This window comes from Mustela erminea, chromosome 4, assembly GCF_009829155.1.
Source record: "Mustela erminea isolate mMusErm1 chromosome 4, mMusErm1.Pri, whole genome shotgun sequence".
NCBI lineage: Eukaryota > Metazoa > Chordata > Mammalia > Carnivora > Mustelidae > Mustela > Mustela erminea.
The window spans coordinates 70,154,259-70,169,942 of NC_045617.1; the positions used below are offsets into that span (position 1 = coordinate 70,154,259).

Here is a 15,684-nt window from a genome sequence, read left to right on the forward strand (position 1 = left end):
TGAATAAATTTGTGTATAAGGCTTTGCATGGAAATATATTTTAATTTCTCTTGAGTAAAAACTTAGGAATAGAACTGCTGGGTCTTTTGGTAAATGTACATTTAACTTTGTAACAAACTTTTGAACAGCCTTCTGAAATGATTACACCATTTCACACTCCCACCAGCAATGGATGAGGAGGATTCCAGATGTTTCACATCCTCACCAACACTTGGTCTTGTTATCTTTTAAAAATTGTATCATGTCAGTGGGTATATAGTGGAATTTCACTGAGCAGCTAATTTGAATTTCCCTGTGTTTTAAAATGTAGGTTTTATTGTTATTTAGGTATGACAAGGCCAACAGATCAAGAGATCACTGCCACTAGGGTCAGCAAGGATCCAAAATATTAAGACATCAAACATATAGAATAAAAAGACATGATGAATACACCTGATGACTAATGATATTGACCGTCTTATCATGCATGTATTGGCCATTCATACAGCTTCATTTGTAAAGTGTTCAATTTTTTTTGCCTTTTCTAAAAAAAAAAAATTGTATTGCTTTCTTACTGAGTTCTAATTAATATAAAATTTTAATCTAAGTTCTTTATCAGATACTCATATTGCAACTATTTTCTCTCAATCCATGGAAGAGAATTTAATTTTCTTAAAAATGTCTTTCAAAGAGTTTAAGTTTAAATTTTGATGATGTTATCAATTTTTTCTTTTATGGTTCATGCCTTTTGTGTTTTATTGAAGAAATCTTGGCCTACCCAAGATCATGAAGATATTCTTCTGTTTTTTTTTGTTTGTTTGTTTTGTTGTTGTTGTTGTTGTTTTGTTTTGTTTTCCTAGAATTTTAAATATTACAGTTAGGTCTGCAGTACATTTTGAGTTAACTTTCTGTATTGATTTAAGTAAGGGTCAAGGTTCATTTTTGCCCCCGAACAACACTTGCTCAAAAGACTTTCCTTTCCCCATTGAATTAAATTGGCATATTAATTTTTATTGAAAACCAACTGGCCACCTGTGTAGGGGGTGAGTGAGAATTCTCTCCTCTGTTGAACTGATGTGTAGATCTGTCCTTCAATGCTTGTATGAAATTCTTTTGCTTACTATGGCTTTATAGGAAGTCTTAAAATAAGAAAGCGTGTCATCCAACTTTGAATTGTTTGGTTATTTAAAGGTTATTGGTCCTTTTCTTTTCTAAGTAATTTTAGATCCGATTTATAAAAACAAACAAACAAAAAACCTGTTGGGAATTTGATTGGATTTTGTTGAATCTATGACTCACTTTAGAGAGAATGAGAGTCTTAATAGCATTGAATCTTCTAATTCATAAATACGGTCTATGTTTCCATTTACTTAGGCCTTTGTAATGTTCTCTCAGGAATCTTTTGTAGTTTTGTGAGTACAGTTTGCACATATTTTGTTGAATTTACTTCTAAGTGTTTCATATTTGGGATGCAATTATAAATGGAATTTAAATTTTTTCATTTCCAATTGTGTGCTTCTAGTATATATAAATGCAATTTTTGTATATTGATTCTGTATTTAAAGAACTTTCCAAGCTTGCTTTTAAGTTTTAAGGGCTTTTTGGTAAATTCCTTAGGGGGGTTTTATGTGTCATGTGTACATAAGGAATTTTACTTCTTTCTTTCCAATCTGCAGGCTTTTTATGTCTTTTTCTTGTCTAACTGCACTGTTTAGAACCTTTAGTACAGTGTTGAACAAGTAAAAGAGTGGACAATTATTCTTTTTTTAGTAGTTATTCTGCCTATTTTCAGGGGTTTCAATCTCACATGCAGATTTATATTTGGTAAAAGACTCAAGGGGAATCCTGTGCAGATTTTTTTTTTCTTTTCAGCATAACAGAATTCATTATTTTTGTACCACACCCAGTGCTCCATGCAATACGTGCCCTCCTTAATACCCACCACCTGGCTCCCCCAACCTCCCACTCCCCGCCCCTTCAAAACCCTCAGACTGTTTTTTAGAGTCCATAGATTTTTGGGATTGTTTTTCTGCTTAGCTTCCTCCTGTTGGGGACTCTGCCCTACAAATTCTAGCTGCTTTGTCCTCCCCAATTTCCTATTCCTTGCTCCTAAACTGAGCAAGATTCTCAAGCTCAGCTTGTATCCCCCTTTCTGTTCTACAGTCTAGAGATTGTCAAAAATCCTGGGTAATAGTAAGAAACACCTTACTTTTTTTACCCCATTCTTAAGAATCATGGTCCTCTACTCCCTTGTGCCTAAAAATAGTTGTTTCTGTGTTTTATCCAGTTTTCTAGTTGTTTACAACAGAAGGGTAATTCTGGAGCTTGTTACTCCTTTACGGTTACAAATGGATACTGTCTGGGGCACCTGGGTGGCTCAGTTCGTTGGGCATCTGCCTTCAGCTGAAGTCATGATCCCAGGGTCCTGGGATAAAGTCCCACATTGGGCTTCCTGCTCAGGGGGAGTCTGCTTCTCTCTCTGCCTTCCCCTCCTATTTGTGCTCTCTCTTCTGTCAAGTAGATAAATAAAATCTTAAAAAAAAAAAAAAAGAAATAGATACACTCTAATATTTAAGCATTTACTGATTGGTGATGATGATGATGATGATGATGATGATGATGATATTTGCTATGTGACTCAGCCAGTTTTGCTTTGGGGAGAAAAGGGAAGTTTTAACCAGTAGTTTTTAACTTATCTCATATTAGACTTATTTGAGAGCTCCTAAAACACAACTATGTTTAGGCTACTTGCCCAGAAATTCTTATTTAAATGGCATTTATTTGTTTTTAAAGCCTTCAAATTTACTCTCAAGACTCTACACAACTTGTCAATAAGTGTTCCATGACATCCTGGTGTGGCCAAGATGGCTTACAGGTGTCCTGGGTTACAGATCTTTTCACCCCTGGGGGCAGCCAGTCCTATCCAGATCCCTCACTCCAGCAGGAGTCAGCAACCTCAGTTTACTCCAGCGTACCACACAGACACTATCCTTTCCTGATTGTGCTGTGACTGTGGGCCATTGAGCTTGAAAAGTTCATCCTTCTTTAGATTCCCTCATCTTCGTATCCCAGCTCAAATGTTACCAAAGCTTTTCCTGACCTTTCAGGGTCATCCTTTCTCCTTCCTACCCATTCCCATTGCAACACATGTACAGCTCTGTGACAGTCATGTTTGAGTTTTAAGTCTGTTTCTAGTTAAGATTTTAATCCCTGGAGGATGGAGCTGGTTTCTTTATTTTTATTTTTATTTTTAAGAAACTTTTTAAAGTTTATTTATTTATTTATTTGACAGAGAGAAAGAGATCACAAGTAGGCAGAGAGGCAGGCAGAGAGAGTGAGGGAAGCAGGCTCACCGCTGAGCAGAGAGCCTGATACAGGGCTCGATCCCAGGACTCTGGGATCATGACCTGAGCCTCAGGCAGAGGCTTAAACCACTGAGCCACCCAGGTACCCCTGGGGCTGGTTTCTTTAATCATCGCTTCCTACTATCAAGCAAATTGTTTTGTACTTTGTATTTACTATATTTAGGTGGGCCATTCTGGAGTTTAATGTTGGAAAGTATTCTGTGACCAAAAATATTTTCTGTTCTATTGAAAATCTGTTCTGTGTTTTCAGGGTGCCTGGGTGGCACAGTTGGTTAAGCATCTAACTCTTGAGTTTGGCTCAGGTTGTGATTTCAGGGACATGAGATCGAGACCCCTGTCACACTCTACACTCAGTGTGGAGTCTGCTTAAGAGTATCCCTCTCTCAGGTGCCTGGGTGACTCAGTGGGTTAAGCATCAGCCTTCTGCTCAGATCATGATCCTAGGGTCCTGAGATCCAGTCCACATCAGGCACAAGTAGCGGGAAGCCTGCTTCTTCCTCTTCTTGAACTCCCCCTGCTTTTGCACTCTCTTTCTCTCTGTCAAATAAATAAAATCTTAAAATAAAAATGTGTTCCCTCTCTCTGCACCTCCCCGCTGCACCTTCTCTCTCTAAAATAAATAAACAGATCTTAAAAAAAAAAAAAGTATGTTTTCAGATTTTCCATAAGTCAGTCAGGTGGGAGAGGAATTTTGTATTATATTACCCTGTATTTTGTATTCTGTTATTTACAGTGGGGCTTGAATTCATTTCAGGTCTCTACTCTTTTTTCACAATTAATTTTGTCCTTTAGGGAAAAGAATTTGGTGGTGCCTTTCTACCTTTAAGCATTTGTACTTCAGAAATGAAATTGTTTGATTTGATGAATTTTTCTATTTATACCATTTTAGCTTTTAAATTCAGAAAACTTTATTAGGTTAGATTATTATTTTTAAATTAAGCATAAATAAATTGGATGGGAAATGAATTTCTATAAGGATAATGGGGAAGAAAATGCAAATATTAATTGCTAATATCTCTTTGGTTACATAACACCAAGCTTCATATGTTTACTCAATTCTTCTTTTAGATTAATGTTGCCATGAGAAGAGTCACTCTGTCTGATATAATGCCTTTGCATAAATTAGGAAAATGCACCTCTTCTGGGCATGGCTTAGCAAACAGAACAAGGGCGAGATTATAACCTCATTTTTTATTTTTTTATTTTTTAAATTTACAACTTCACTCACTTATCTCCTGAGTCAGGAATCCTCATTTAAGGCATTTAAGACATAGTGGCTCTATGATGACTTCTTTACTTTTAGGACAACTGTTTGTTTCTATACAATTTGGCATATTTCCAGGAGGTAAAAACAGATTTGATACCCTCCATTGTGTATAAGAAACATGAGTATGAATAGTAAAATTATGTTGGAGAGATAAATTAAAGAGCATTCAATAGAGTTATCTAAATCTCAGTTGTGTGATTGCTCCTCTGCATGGTGGCCGGCGGGGGGTGGGGACTCAAAGCAAATTAAAGGTAGAAAATAAGGGAAATGAGGTTCTCCTCCCGTGACCCACATAGTAAGACAGGAGTGAGGAGATAGGAGCCAGGACACTGCAAATCTTTGGCTAATGTCTTCCAATAATGGCACATTTGGGTTGGCTAAGACACAAAGGAAACATCACATTTGCCAGGTAGATGAATATGTACCAGTTCACCTTTGGCCACAAAGAGAAAGGCAGAGGCTGTCATCTATTGGTGAGGAAGAGCCAAGGACAATGCCAGGTAGCGCCAGAGTTGTAGTCGGAAAGGACCACACATGGAATCCGTCTGTGACCTTCTTACTCTGAAATCTTGCATTCCTCACCAGCCATGAAATATAGTTTTGGTGGGATAAATGTATCACTTAATCCATTGACCACGTACTTGACGATTTTGGAGTCCTTCTCAAATTGCATGTGCAGGCAGAAATGGAGCACTAACATTTCCTGAATAGCCCTATTTGTTCTTCAGTATCTTAGATGCTTTCTCATACACTGACTCACAACAATCCCAGGTAGTTCCATTGGACCTAAAGAGGAGGATGTTGTAACAAACGGAAAGGACGGGTTGACTGTTCTTATTATAGATTTTGTTCAGTGGCAGTAAAGAATCTCACTTAGTGTTGATTGTGTTTTCTGGTTGCAAATCACAGGGAGTGGAAGCTGGTCTTGAATGAATGACCTCAATCATTAGTACTTGTGTTTCTTTTTCTCCATCTACAGGTCCTGGTTCTGTTTTCTCTCCCCTCGCTGATTTTCTTGATCCATTTTGCCCCATCCTCCCTTGCTTTTGGTTAACATCGTGTATCAGGAACCTGCTGTTTCCCCAAGTCCTCAGACCTCATTTATTGTATCTTGCTCTCTTCCAATCAGGGCCTCATCAGAGGCACACACTGCTCTCTGGGGTTCTTACTGAATGGGCTACAATCAAGGACATTAAGAGAGATGTACTCTTCAATTATTTTGCATATTTTTCCATTTTGTTTCTTAAAGGGGAAATATCTTCACAGAAAAACAGGAGTCTCCATCTCATCCTGTCTCCTGGTTTATTATTCTTGTAAAAACCCATTGTGGAGTAATGAATGCTCATTTGCAAGATTGAGTGAACAAGGGATGGGAAGAATATTTGTTGGAGGCCACCGCACGGTTGGAGTCGTGGATCAAACCAGGCCCTGACTTGTGTCTCCTTTAAAGTCCGGACACCTTGACAAGGGGTTAAGGACGGGAAAGTTGAGTAACACTGAGAAAGGGTCTGTGCTATGTGTCGTGCGCTCGCCTACATGACTTCCCACACGCTCTCCCTACAGAAGGGAATAATGTGGTCGGGGTCATGAATTCTTAGTTGGTCCTTGTTGTTCCTGTACTTCCCATAACCCACTCCCTGGTTGATTGTCTTGCTAATGGCATTAGCGGAGACTACCTGGCATCACGAGGTTTGCTTGTAGTTAATGTAAACTTGTTATAGGAACTTGCGGTCATCTGACTAGATACTGATGTATTACTCCTATTGTGGTCTGCCTTATAAATGCTTGTAAGATGTGGAATAAAATCGGCACTGTTGGACATCCTCCTCAGTGTCCCTCCTGCCTCCATCTCTTTTTTTCTTAATTTCTTTTCACCATCCTCTTACCCTCACATTTCCTGGTTGATTTGTCGCACTGGCTGCGACAAATACTATTTGCTGTAATGATTGATTTAATCTATATTGAAGAAATAGAATAAATATAAGGTGCTGCTCAGCTCATACAGATGATGGAAGACCCAGTCTGTAAGCCCAAAGGCCCTGAAATCTTAAGGAGAGCTTATTTGGGTTTGGGACCTGGCTGAGCTGCTCAGACCTGTACTGGATCTCCAGTGGCTGACAATAGATTTATATACCAATACTCCCAGGGCACAGTCATCAATTTCAACTCATGATCTTGAAAACTGTGGGAAATTCAATATTAGGAGATTATTTAAAATACTTATCTCTGGTTCTCTGTCAAAAATGATCTGCCACCTTCTCTCTCGCTCTCTTTTTTTTTGCTTAATTTTAGATCTTTGTGTATCCAAGTTCCAAAGGTGAGACCTCTGTTCTTGAGAAACAGACAAACAATTTGAGTACAAAATGTTATAAAGGTATTACACAAAGTATAATCGGAAGGGGCCTATTAACCAAGACTTTATTTTCCATAGTTCCGATGCTTTGACATCTTGAGGCTTTGCTGACCCCAGGAAGACTGCACTTCCCAGAGCTAGCCAATTCCCAGAGACGGTAAACAAATTGCCCACTGAGGAACATATCTTTCACAAGCAAACTAACTGATCCAGAACCCACCCACCCCACCAACTCTTCTGTTGGGCAATCTCCCTCAAGGGCTAGTTTTCCTCTGCCCTGATCACTCCAGGGCCAGACTCCAGACAACCAAAGACAACCCCTGCACATCCAGCACCTGTTGAAATTATTCAAACTAACCAATCCTAAGCTGGCTTGCCTCATCTCGGCTTGCCTTTCCTGCAGAAACCAAAAGATGAGGCTTCTGCCCACATGTTTTCCTTACTCCTTCTGTCTCCTGACTGACAGTGGTGCCTCCCCAGGTGGCCCTGTGGGGCACTGCCTGCCTCCTTCTCTGGGGAAATGTGAATAATAAATGATCTTTTCAGTGGCAATCATCTCCTGATCCTGGACCTTGGCTGAATAATAATAAATCTGCATTTTGGAACAAGAGCCTAGAAGCTTGGAGAAAGCATCCCCAAGGCAATCCAGGGTTTGAAAGGAACTTGAGTGAGGGTGGCTGTCATGTGGTCATGGAGATGCGGGGGAGGGAAACAGAGGAGTCCAGTCAGTGGAAACAGCCCACCTGAAAGCAAGAGGGTGGTGTGTTTAGGGAGTGCGGTCTACCCTGGGTGAGACGTGGGCTGGGGGCAGAGATGAAGATGGAAAGATTGGTAATGCTAGGTTATCAAGGGCCTTGTCAGGCCTGCTCAGGAGTTGGATTCCATCCTATCTGAAGAGAAAGTTCAATGGCACTGGTGAACACAGGGATCAATAAACGCTAAAGATCTGTCAGGTCATTAGAAATAGTATTTAAATCTCCACAGTCTTCCCTCTATTGTCTGGTGCCCTATTATATGTTCTGGCTTCAGAAAAAGACTTCCCCCCAAAGAGTAAGTGGATTGAAAGTGCCTATCAGGCTACTATAGTACATTATTTGAGTGCCTTCTGATTTTTCCTTTACTTGTCTCCCGTTGAATTTGGAAAATCATGACAACCATTTACATGAGTAAAGTTAATTAGAAAAATGGATTAAAAAGTGTTTACATCTTGATAACCTTAACTCTTGCCTGAGACACTATATGCTTTCTTTTTCTCCTTCTATTTCTCATTTTCCCTTTTTCTCCTGGTCCCTCACCCTGAAAATATTTATTTTACTCCCATTTTCATTGGCTTTAGAGAAAGTTGTGTATCTTTTGAGTTATAAACCATCTCAGTTGTATATATTTGATGAGCTTAATAATACCTTCCAAGCCAAAAAACATTTCACAACCAAGAGGAAAAGGTTTTGATTGTCTTCATGACAAATATTTAGGACTGTCTGCTCTTTCAAGTATAGCATTGGGTGCTATGACCAGAAAAAGAAAGATCGATGAATAATGATCATGGTTTGCCTATAGAAGGGAGAGTAAACAACAGAATAATATAATTCTCACTATCACCTTGTCTTATTCAAAGCTGTCCTGGCTGAGGAAGGAAAGGCCTATCAGGGTCTTTGTTCTAGTGTGCAGATAAAATGACATACTGCATTATTCACACCAGTGCTGAAAATTGATTTTATTTCTCCTACTTGCTGAATTCCAGACTAATGAGATTTGAGTGTTATTCAAGCACACTATTGTCACATAGCTGTACAATTACCAAAGCTAGACTCCTTTATAAAAAAAAAAAAAAAACAAGTGGTATACTGTTCTTTAATATTTGACACATTTTTCTTTCTCTGCTCACTTTTCCTTAACCTCCTCCCAATTATGTTATCTGTCTTCATCAATAGTATGCCTAATCAGTAAGAAGAATTTTCCCCACAAGAGAAAAAAAAAGTCAGGCATTAAATGTTGATATTACAAATGTGAGGAGACCAATGTTTTCCATCTGAAAGATTAGTAAGGATTAATCCCTTTCTGTTTTAGAATGAATTAGGCTAATATAGCACAAGCCTCCTGTAGTATTTTCTAGTGTTTACAGATATTTCATTTAAGTGCAAAAAATACAGTCAGTGGTATAGCGACTGACAGTGGCCTAGACATTTGGGATGTCCTAAGCAAAAGAGTCTTTGGGGTATTTTAGTCTTTTGTTAATTGCAGAATATCAGCTCTCCGGCTTGATTGACAGTTTCTCTCTATCTCTTTCCAACTCGTTCTCAACAGCAGTGGTACACTTTCTCTTTGCAGGACCACAGCTGAAAGGATCCTTTACCTTTGTCATGTGTGGCTTGCTGCCCTTCTACAGAGCTGGGGTTTAACTAAAATAAAGAATTCTGCACAAGATCAGAAAGGCATCGAAGGCCAGCACTGTGTTTTGAGATTCTTCAAATACACATACCTTGTCTAGTACACAGGTCTGTAATGTGTAGTGAAGGTGGGTGTCATGGTTGATAATCCTGGTAAATTAGGGGACCTTGCAGAAGACCTATGGTCCTCTGACATTTGAGGTTAATCTTGGGGTTGTTGGACTCTTCAACCTTATAGGGCTACTCCAAGGTAACTAGATATTTGACAAAAAAGATTTTTTAAATACATATTTAAAAATTCCAATATAGTTAGTATACAGTGTTATATTCATTTTTAAGTGTGCAATATAGTAATCCAACAATACTATCTATCAGTGCTCATCATACGTGCACTCTTTTTTTTTTTTTTTTAAAGATTTTATTTATTTATTTGACAGAGAGATAGAGAGCGCAAGTAAGCAGAGCAGCAGGCAGAGGGAGAGAGAGAAGCAGGCTTCCTGGAGCCTGAGGCGGGGTCGATCCCAGGACCCAAGAATCATGACCTGAGCTGAAGGCAGCCGCTTAACCAACTGAGCCACCCAGGCACCCCATCATACATGCACTCTTAATCCCCATCACCTATATCACCCAACCCTCCCCCCACCTCCCTTCTGGTAACCATCAGTTTGTTCTCTACAGTTTAAAGTCTGTTTCTTGGTTTTTCTCTCTCTCCTTTTTTTTTTTTTCCTTTGTTTGTTTCTTAAATTCCACATATGAGTGAGATCATATGGTATTTGTATTTCTCTGACAGGCGTATTTCATTCTGCAGTGTATTCTTTAGCCCCATGTTGTTGCATAATGGCCAGATTTCATCCTTCTTTATTGTTGAATATTCTATTATATATGTATATACACATATACATATCACATCTTCCTTGTCCATTCATCTTTCATTGGATACTTGGACTGCTTCCACAATTAGTCTGTTGTAAATAATGCTGCAATAAACCTAGGGGTGCATGTATCCTTTTAATTAGTGTTTTTGTATTTCTTGGGTAAATACCCATTAGTGCAATTACTGGATCATAGGATAGTTCTTTTTTTTTTTTTCTTTTTTTTAGGAATCTCCATACTGTTCTTCACAGTGGTTGTACCAGTTTGCATTCCCATGAACAGTGCATGAGGGTTCCTGTCTGCCCACATCTTCTGCAACACTTGTTGTGTCTTACGTTTTTTACCTTAGCTATTCTGACAGGTTTGAATAGCTCATTTTGATATCTCATTGTGGTTTTGATTTGTATTTCCCTGATGATGAGTGATTTTGAGTATCTTTTCATGTGTCTCTTGGCCATCTGGGTATCTTCTTTGGAAAAATGTCTATTTATGTCTTCTACTGATTTTTTAAATTGCATTATTTGTTTTTTTGGATGGTGAGTTGTGTCAGTTCTTTAAGTATTTTGGATACTAACCCTTTATCAGATATGTCATTTGAAAATATCTTCTCCTAGGTTAGTTATTCTTTAGTTTTGTTGATTGTTTCCTTCACTGTGCAGAAGCTTTTTTTTATTTTTTGTTTTGATGAAGTTCCAATAGTTGATTTTTGCTTTTGTTTCCCTTACTTCAGGAGACAGATCTAGAAAAAATTGACTGAGTCTGATGTCAGAGAAATTACTGCTTGTGCTCTCTTCTGGGATTCTTATAGTTTTAGGTCTCAGATTTAGGTCTTTAATCATTTGAGTCTATATTTGTATATGGTATAAGAAAGTGGTCCAGTTTTTTTTTTTCCTTTCTTTTCTTTTCTTTTTCTTTTTTTTTTTTCACATAGCTTTCCACTTCTCCCAACACCATTTGTTGAAGAGACTGTTATAAAACTCTTGAAGCAAACTTTCAAGATCATCTAGTTCAACCCCATTATGTAAAGATGAGGTTATTATGAGCTAGGGTGACTGCTCTCTTGGTGTTGCTCTGGTCATTAATACAATCTTTCTTTCTCTTTGCATCTTTCTTGCTCTTTCATCAATTCATTCACTCCATAAGCATTTTCTGAATGCCTGTTCTGTGCTAATCACTAATGTGTTAAAGAAGAGGATCGGGATTCCTGGTTCACTCAGTCAGTTAAACATCTGTCTTCAGCTCAGGTCATGATTCCAGGGTCCTGGATTGAGTCCACCATTGGACTGCTTGCTCAGTGATGAGACTGCTTCTCCCTCTGCCTGCTGTTCTCTCTACTTGTCCTCTCTCTTTCTGACAAACAAATGAATAAAATCTTAAAAAAAAAAAAAGAAAGAAAGAATGAGACAGATAATTTTTCTCCCATACCATGAATCTAAAAAGAAAGGAAATTAGAAACAATTTAATTATTGTAATTATATAGTGCTTTGAAATTTTCTAAATATTTTTGGGGTACCTGGGTGGCTCAGTAAGTTGTCTGACTCTTGATTTCAGCACAGGTCATGAACTCAGGGTTATTGAGCCCCACATTGGGCTCTGCTCAGCATAGGGTCTGTTTGTCCTTCTCCCTCTGCTCCTCTCCCAACTCATGTGTGAGTTTTCTCTCTCTCAAAATAAATAAATAAATAAATAAAATATTTTTTAAATTCCTGAATATTTTTATATAATTTATCCAATTTAACCATGAGAAACAAGTTTTGGTTATGAGCACTAAACTTTTCCTATTTCATTAGACCTGACTATGAGAGAGACTTCTCTGAATGACAGATCCATGTCAGTAAGCATCATTCTGTGTAAGAATAACCTAGGAACAATCATTGTGATAGGGAAAAACTGTACTCTAAGATGGCCAACCAAACCAGCAAGAGAATTCCAGTTCTTGTCTCAAAGCCCCTCCGGGTTCGTTCCTACCCCGTTTCCCACACGCGCCAAAAGTACCAAGTATGTGGAAGTAGAAGGGTATAAATTTCCCTCCCTGCTGGTGCTTGGGGCTCAGACCTTTGAAGAACAACCTTCTCTGAGCCCACTGGTGTTAAATGAACCTCTGATCCTCCAAAGTCTCTGAGTGCCGCTTGGTTCTTCTGCCAGGATCCAGTCCAGGTTCTGTAACATTTGGTTCCCTGACTGGGAAACCCAACCGTGTTGGCCCATTGTTGCCACCCATTTGGGGCAATGGCAGGGCAGTGGCAGAACACAGGATCGTAGGGAGAAAGCACACCCTGCCTAATTTTCGGCAGTCTCCCGCCCGGTCACCTCAGGCCAGCTCACCCTGCTGTTCCCACCTGGACTCAAAGGAGATGTGGCAGGTAAGGACCTGGTCCCGATGTCAGATTTCAGTAAGGCCTGGGGCCCCAGGACCCAGTCAGGCCCACCTGTGAGGGTGGAAAGGGAAACTGATCACCTCCCAGAGACCTCTTAGGGGGTCTCACAGGTAGGGCCTCTCAGGGTGGTGGGGGGGAGTCCTTCAGGTCAGGAACCCCCCATAAGGGGGGACAGGAAGGAATTTCTGAAAGGAATTCCACAGGTCAGGGCCTCCTGTGGGGGAGGAACTATAGTAACTTTGGTGTGAATGCACGAGTAATTGTGCAGTTTGACCTGGCTTCAGGTGGACTGATTCTGTGGCTTCATGGGTGGGCCACCATAGGGTCCCCAGAAACCTATGGCGTCCAAGTGGCCTTAGCATGCTTCTGTGGTGATCTCATAGGGTCTACAGTGAGCCCCTTTGGGGTCAGTCTGGGGTTTATACAGACTCGCTAAGGCTAAGAGACACCCAGGTGTTTTCTGGGATGGTGGACAGGCAGGTGTCTGACTCGTATCTCCTTTGGAGGGACACCCACCCTTCCTTTGTCTTCATGCCAATGACACAGGGAGAGAACACACAGGGTGGCCAAGAGAGCCCCCTGCTCATCATGGGTAGAAGCTCTTCAAAACCCACAGTCTTAGACTGTATGCTCAAAATTTTAAGAGGCGATTCTCAGGAGACCATGGGATGAAAACATCTGGAAAATTAGGCACATTATGTGAGTTAGAACGGGCCACCTTTGGGGTCAACTGGCCCTCTGAGGGGCCCTAAGACATACTCACTGTCTAGGTCATTTACAAAATTATGGTTGGGACTCCCAGACACCCTGACCAATTCCTACATATTGATTCTTGGCTTCAGATAGCCCAAACTCTGCCCCCATTGGTCTATTCTGTGTTAATAGGAAGGAACAAAGTAGGACATTTGTAACCCAAGTGAAAGAGCCCAAAGGCTGTAAGGAAGCAAAGCCTATCAGGGAGGCTCTGCCTGGGGGGCATCAGGGGCAGCAAGGCAGATGAGCTCTGGACAAGGATGAACCCATTAGAAAGTGTGGGACCACAGTCCTCTGACCCAGGGCTTAAAGCTGAGCTGTAGGAAGACAGTGTTCCTGCTTCTTGTAAGTGGCATGTGTAGGGAGACATCCGATTTAGCAGCTCTGACAGCCACAGGAAACTTGATCCAGACAGAAACAGGATGTAAAATAACAGGAGCTCTCACATTTACCTTTAAGAGAAAGTGGGGGAGACGCCTGGGTGGCTCAGTGGGTTAAGCGTCTGCCTTCCACTCTGGTCAAGATCTCAGGTGTCCTTCAGAATGGAAACTTTAAGGAATATTCCCCAGCAGCTGCCAAAAATCCTTTGTTTGGGGGAAATTCTCTGTCTTCTCTGGCCCAATATGGATTGTCTATGCTCCCCGCTTGTTGGTGGGAAAACATGGCATCTGCTCCCGTGGAGCTGGTGATCTCCTGAACTGGGAACCCTTTCTCTGCCCTCAGGCAGCACTTTGTCTCTTCTGCCTCTTCATCCCCCTTTTCCTGTTTCTGTACCACCTTGGGTGCAGCCTGCATTACTGGCTTCTAGACCATCCTCAGTGCCTCAGGCACCATGGCTCCTCCCTTCACTGTCAAGGAGCAAGCAGAGCACCCCCAGGACCTAACACCACCCACTCCAGATTTCCCCACGTGTCTCCAGTGAAAATTGATTATGGGGAAGATCCTGAGGGAACATAATTCAGCGTTTAAACTAAGTTTATTGGTTTAGTTCAGACAGATGTGTTTTAAGTTATCAGTGGTAAACATGAAACTTTTATCCTATCAAGGTTTACTGAAGGTCAAATAACCTCGTGTTATCTCTGTTGTGTTGTTAGTAACCATTAAAGTTTCCATGGGTAGGGGCGCCTGGGTGGCTCAGTGGGTTAATCCTCTGCCTTTGGCTCAGGTCATGATCTCAGGGTCCTGGGATCCAGCCCCACATCGGGCTCTCTGCTCGGCAGGGGGCCTGCTTCCTCCTCTCTGCCTGTGTCTCTGCCTACTTGTGATCTCTGTCTGTCAAATAAATAAATAAAATCTTTAAAAAAAAAAGTTTTCATGGGTAATTGTTAAAATAGCTTTCAAAGTCTTTGGTAACCCTGAAACTTTAAAGTTTTGGTTAGATGACAAATGGAATTAAATTTGTTGGACATCTAGGTCTTTTCCAAATGGGATAAAGTGCTAAAGCATTGATTACTGGACAAAGGTTTGTGCTTGTGACTTACTGCAAAGAATTAAGGCTATTTAAATCTGTTGGTAAACATGATTTGTGCTTAACTGATTCAGATTTGCCATTTAAGGATTCTGGTGTCACAGTTTACAATTTGTTACTCCCTAGCCTTCACTAGAGATCAAGGTTTCTAAAGAGTGCAAAATTCTGCTAAGTGTAACTAAGACTGATGGAAATAAGGGGATCAACTCTGCATGTGGAAAAGTAGGAGATATGTAAGAAAGATAAGGAATGGGAATACATTTTGTTGAAGGTAAAAGAAGGTAATCTTATCCTAAATGAGATGGTTGTTTGGAAAGAAATGGCTTGGGACGAAACCTGAAACCCGAATATAAAGGAAAGAAGGTTTGTGAGGGGAAATCTTTGGAAATGAATTATAGGTATGGTCAGGACAGACTAAGATTGAAACAAATTCTAAAAAGACACTAGTATAGAAAGTTGGTTTTCTCTCTGTTCAAAAAGACAAAGTATTCTCAAGTGTTGGTCTACTCTTGATAAGAAAACACAAATAGTTGTTTTCTCTCTGCCTGCTTAGAAAAACCAGTTTCTATGTCTTGAGTTTGTCAGGTCTTTAACATCCCTAATGCTATGTCGGCATGAGCTTTAACACTTTCTAAGGTTTTAACAAACTTCCCCAAGAATGAACAAAGTCTTGTTGACTAATCAGGTTTGCTTGTTCGGTATGTAATGTTCTGGTTCTGGCTATTGAAGTGTTACATATCTAGAATAACTGAGTTTCCTCGTCAGTCATCTCATAGTGAACTCTCCTATCAGATCATTAACCATGTCTAATCTGAGTTTGCCATTTGTAATTGTTCTAATTCTCCTGCAAAGTGAGTTCTA

General features: G+C 40.2%; 1 long non-coding RNA gene across 2 annotated transcripts in view; it reads left to right on the plus strand.

Moving 5' to 3' along the window:
- Positions 1-15,684, plus strand: part of LOC116588460 — a 57,549-nt gene that overhangs the window by 321 nt on the left and 41,544 nt on the right. Inside the window, exons 2-3 of one of the 2 annotated variants that reach the window (XR_004284955.1) lie at positions 7,043-7,121; positions 9,293-9,459. This is a non-coding gene — a long non-coding RNA (uncharacterized LOC116588460). The remainder of the gene's footprint in view (positions 1-7,042; positions 7,122-9,292; positions 9,460-15,684) is intronic. The other variant, XR_004284954.1, reaches the window with a different exon arrangement.